Below are 5,537 nucleotides of genomic sequence, written 5' to 3' on the forward strand. Positions count from 1 at the left end.
GTACCAGCTCCATTTTCCCTACTCGGGTTGGTATTTGTGGGTTGAACCAAAATGTACTGTTGCTCACCGGACAAGTCCGTTTATGTCCATACTGGTACTCCTTCGCTGTGGTGGTTAAGCAATATCTCCCCTTTCCCATATAGGCCACATGGGTTAGTCCTGACAATGCTTTCCTAGTCTCCATGGTGCAATTTACAGTGGTATTAAATCCGCATTTTTGATTCTGCCGTTTTATATACAGGACGAGGACATCTGATCACCTGGTTTTCCAGACTACACTCAGACAATGGACAATGTTGGTCCAATTACCTCTTTTCCAATTTCCATAACATAGGGTAAAATATCATTGTATTTTATGTAATCTTTTCCCCTTATCACTTCTATATTTTCTACTTCATGTAATTGTATCGCTAACTTATCTCTCAGAATTACAGGTATTCCCAACACTACTCCAATACTCATAGATCCTGTATTTACACATTCCTGACCTTTCCATACCTTAAGTTTTCTGAGTTGGCACCTGATAATTTTATCATTTGTGTGACTAGCTAAGTCCTCCAACTGGGTGTAATTGATCCAAACTGGTACCTGTCCTGCATCAATTTGCCTCCAATTTTCCTTCGTTTGTTCTAACATCCACGGACCATATGTACTACAAACACTTTCATTATTTGAAATGTCATGGACCTCCTTTACCTTTTCTATGATATCATTAATAGTATGAGCATGACCTTCCCGTACTCTCACCAGTCCTGTCACTGTTTTTGACAGATCCTGTCCTACTTTAGCTACACCACTTCTGTGCCTTTTGTTCCTTTTTTAAAAACAATATCCTTTACTAGCTGACTGAGAGTTCTAACCTTCTGGTCCACATTTTCCAAATCTATAGTATTGACAATTGAAGTTCCCGTATTAAAGACTGTGGCTGCGTCATTCACTAAACTGCGTTTATGTCTCTTTCCCTTTATTATTTTCGCATTACCAAATTCCTGTCTCAACAATTGTTACAGTAATACCTTGTACAACTCTCGGGTATTCTCAGGGCACCAGTCAGGTAGCTGGATATCTGAGAAAATCAATATTACCGGTACCAACTCAAGCGTTATATTATCATATACAATTTTATTAGGTTTTATTATCACATGTCTATTTTCTAGTCCTGTAGTCAAGACCGGGCAAGGGAGACCAGTCACTTGTGGCTGTTGGGTCGTAACCTTACTCGTCGGTAATGCGGATGTGGGGTTAACCGTGGGGGTTGGTGCTTATTGTCTGTTTAATCTCATAACCAGAAATAGGAACAGTCCTTTTTTTTAGAGCTTTAATATCTTGTGCTAGGGGAGTTCGAGGATTGTCTGCACACACTTTTGCTCTGTCTCATGCTTTCCCTGTGTTATTATTATTCCCAAATAAGAAACGTTTTCCTTCATTATCGGTGCAATTTTCAGCTTAACTTTCACTCTAACCTTCTGAAGAAAGGTGGAATATCGATGGATTATTATAAAATCCCTGGGAGAGACACGTCCAGATGTACTGTTGTCCCTTGAACGTAAATGCAAATTTATTTTGACACTCTTGTGCCAACTGTATGGACCAGAACCCATTGCTAATGTCCAACACAGTAAACCACAGATTTGTTATTTTCTAAAACTTTGATTGTCCTCTTAAATATCAGATAAATTTCCCTTTTAGTGCTTTAAATAACCACTCATATCAATTAAATTTTGTTATTGATTTCAATTTCTTATGCCCAGACTTGGTTGTACTTTTTGTACGTTAAGGACAGAAATGCTTGCAACTATCTTTTCTTCTCAAGCATTTTGTCTCATTGATAAAGATGCTATGATATTTGATGTCTGCAATTAAGTTTTAAATTCTCAAAACTGCTGGATCTCTTGTTGTGGCATCAGTTTTCATGTGGCCTTGGAACCTGCCGTCACCTGCTAAAAAAGAATCCATTGTGGCTCTGCCCCTGAGCCCAATGGGTTAATTTGTCCAATTCTATCTGTCAACTTAGAAATGTAAAATTTGGCAACGTCCAATATGTATAAATTTGACTCTCAGCAATGCAAAAAGCTGCAGGGAGTTAAGTTCTTTGTTTGTCTCCAAGGGGGCAGAGCAAAACAATCTCAGCTACGTCACTTTACAAAACCTTTCTTTTCTGATCGAAAAGAACTATCTATTGTAAACCTTTTCAATCCTTTTGGTATCCTTAGGGTTTAAAAACAACAAAATCATGTGTAACATATTTCAACTTCAAAGGAAAGCATCTCCATCAGGAAAGACAGCATTTTAGATTAAACTCCAATTGTTTCCAAACTTTTTGTATCTCTTGTCAGAGATTCCTAATCCAAGGAATTTTACGACAAAGATGATTCCAATTCCAATTCATTGCAATAATATTTAAAAATCAAAACTGCCGATGTTATATGAGTGAGTCCTCTGTCCAGAACTTAAGACTCCTCCAAAACTCGACATGCTAAACTTGAAAGTTCATTGTGGTTGCAAATGACATTTCCAGTTCTTCAACTTAAACAGGTCAATTAACCTTAACAGTATTAATTCAATTCATACTTATTAACTTATAATACTTATTAACTACACACAGAACAGAATAGCACGTGCTTATTTTAAAAGATAGGTAAATTACATCATTTTCTTGCTCTTTCTTCAGGCGCCTTTTCAAATGACTGTAATAAAACCAAAAACTAAAGAAAAAGTTATTTAACATTCTTACAACAAAAGACTTAACACTAGGTCCTTACACAAACTTTAATCTTTTTAAACAGACAGAATCTTTCCTATATCTCCTTTTCTATCCTTTCTTTCCCTTAAAACAGTATAACAGTCAGTGAAACATGTTTTCAAATTTAGACTGTAAAATAAAACAATAGCAGAGCTTCCAATTAAATCAATGTTCCAAACCCCAAATTAGATTTCTGCCAGACATCTTCAGACCTTCAAGGCTGCAGCTTATCCCTCAGAAAATTGTTCATTGCCTTTTTACAGTTGCAAAACCAACTAAAAATAAAACTTTAACTTAAAATATAATTCAATTTTATATCCCATTCCTGGGTGCACAATCTTAAATCGAAATGAACACACTCAACAATCACTTTTCACACTCATTCAATTCCAAACAACTTAATAGACTCATGCTTTTAACATTAAAGCCAGACAACAAAGAGTTAACGACAGTCAGTTCTGCAGAATACAAGCTGTTCTTCCCAGTTATTCAATTCATTCGCGGAAGCTTCCGACATTCTCACATTCGAATCAAAGACACAGTTACTTGTTTTTACTCTCACACATTCCTATCTTTAAAACACATATTTACCGTGGCGCTTCTGCGTCTCCTTCGAGGGGGCAAACGGACGTGGGTCGCCTTTCTCCAGAGGACATGGTTTACTTGTCCCTGGGGGCAACCCTTCCTTCTTGGAAGCCGTTGAGTCCACTCTTACTTCTACTTTCTCAAAACCTTCTAAATTTACGAGTTCTTTTATATGAATCAAGTAGCATTAAAACACAGGAAAACAAACAAGACACAACAAACAAATAGACACAAGGATACGAACAGGCGCAGTTAATGTTAAATTCTCAAGGTCAGCTAACTGGCACACCCCTCTCTCTCAGGCGAACGCTCTTTCGTTCTCCCTCCGTCCCACAGCCTCTCTCTCTGGGGCCAGATTCCGGCTCGTGTACTCAGGAGCAACGATCATGTGCCTGTCGGGTCAATTTGGCAGTTTAGTTACAGCCCCAGTCGTTCACCGTCCCAGACGGTTGTCCTAACTCCTTCTGTCCCACAGCCTCTTTACTCCACCCGGTGGAGGAACAGCTCGTGCAAACTCAAATTAGGATCACCAAATTCCCGGAATTTGGTACTACTACTACACCGAATTCGCCACATTTTACTGGATTTTCCACTTACCTCCTTTTCAACTTCCCTTCGCTGAATTTTAGATCTTTTCTGATCAGGTTTCAGCCAATTCTTCCTTGACCCCTTTGTTCCCTTCGCCCACTTAATTCCTAGCCTTCACGTGGGACGCAGTTGTCCTCTTAATTCCGGCTCAGGCTGGGTGATTGGGATATCAGGGTCGCAGAAAAGTTGACTTACCCCTGATCCTGTCAATTATTTCTTCAATAGGTTCTTTTGGATCCCGTGAAGTCAGGGATCCTGCCGACTACGCCAAACTGTTGAAGAAAATCCTGATTGTGCCCAATTGTTGAACAAATTCTCCGGACTCAGACGTTGAGAATCAAACCCTTTATTGCATGATATCATGGGGGGGCACACCTTACCTAAATGCGGTCCAGAGCTACTCCCAAAGAGCTACAGATCGCCGTGGACTTATATAGTATAAACAAAGGCAGAGCTAACAGTTTCACAATTAGATAAGCACACACAAGACTGCCTACGTAACGGTGCACCATGCAGGGTCCGAGGTCAGCGAAACATCAGTTTCAACAATAACAAGCTAGTTCCTTAATTCAATGCCCACTCCAGACACCATATCTGGCCGTAATGTCTGATTGTGGTTAGCTGCTCTGTCTACAATTTATGACCGTTGGTTGTGGTTAGATTAGCGACAAGCTGTGTCCTGCTTTTCTGCTTCTACAAAGTTATGTAATAATTCGCAAAGCTCAGAAAATTTCTCCAACACCCTCATCGACACATCTTGTGACCTCCTCGAAAAATTCAGTCAATTCAGTTAGACACGATCACCCCCTGACAAAGCCATGCTGACTATCCCTGATTAATCCCTGCCCATCCAAGTGGAGATTAATACTGCCCCTCAGAATTTTTCCAATATTTTCCCAACCACTAATGTTAGACTTACCGGCCTGTAATTACCTGTTTTTCCCTACTACCCTTCTTGAATAATGGTACCACATTCGCTGTTTTCCAGCGCTCTGGTACCTGTCCCGTGGCCAGAGAGGATTTAAAATTTAAAACTCCCTGCTATTTCCTCCCTTGCTTCACCTAACAGCCTGGGATACATGTCATCTGGTCCTGAGGATTTATCTACTTTTAAGCCCGCTAAAAAAACTAATATTCCCTCCCTTTCAACGCTCATATGTTCAAGTATATCCCCCTCCCTGATCTCTACACCTACATCATCCTTCTCCATAGTGAAGACAGATGAAAAGTAATCATTTAAAACCTCACCTATGTCCTCTGACTCCACACACAGATTGCCACCTTGGTCCCTAATGGGCCCTACTCTTTCCCTGCCTTTCCTCTTACCCTGAATATATTTATTAAACGCCTTGGGATTTTCCTTTATCTTGCCAACCAGTGTTTTTTCATGTCCCCTCTTCGCTCTCCTAATTACTTTTGTAAGTACCACTCTGCACTTTCTATACTCCTCTGGTGCCTCCGCTGTTTTCAGCGCTTGGTATCTGCCATAAGCCTCCTTTTTTTCCTGATCCTATTCTCTATATCCCTTGACATCCAGGGTTCCCTGGACATGTTGGACCTACCCTTCACCTTAATGGGTACATGTTGGCTCTGAAGTCCCACAAATTCCTCTTTGAATGAC

This window comes from Heterodontus francisci, unplaced genomic scaffold, assembly GCF_036365525.1.
Source record: "Heterodontus francisci isolate sHetFra1 unplaced genomic scaffold, sHetFra1.hap1 HAP1_SCAFFOLD_86, whole genome shotgun sequence".
NCBI lineage: Eukaryota > Metazoa > Chordata > Chondrichthyes > Heterodontiformes > Heterodontidae > Heterodontus > Heterodontus francisci.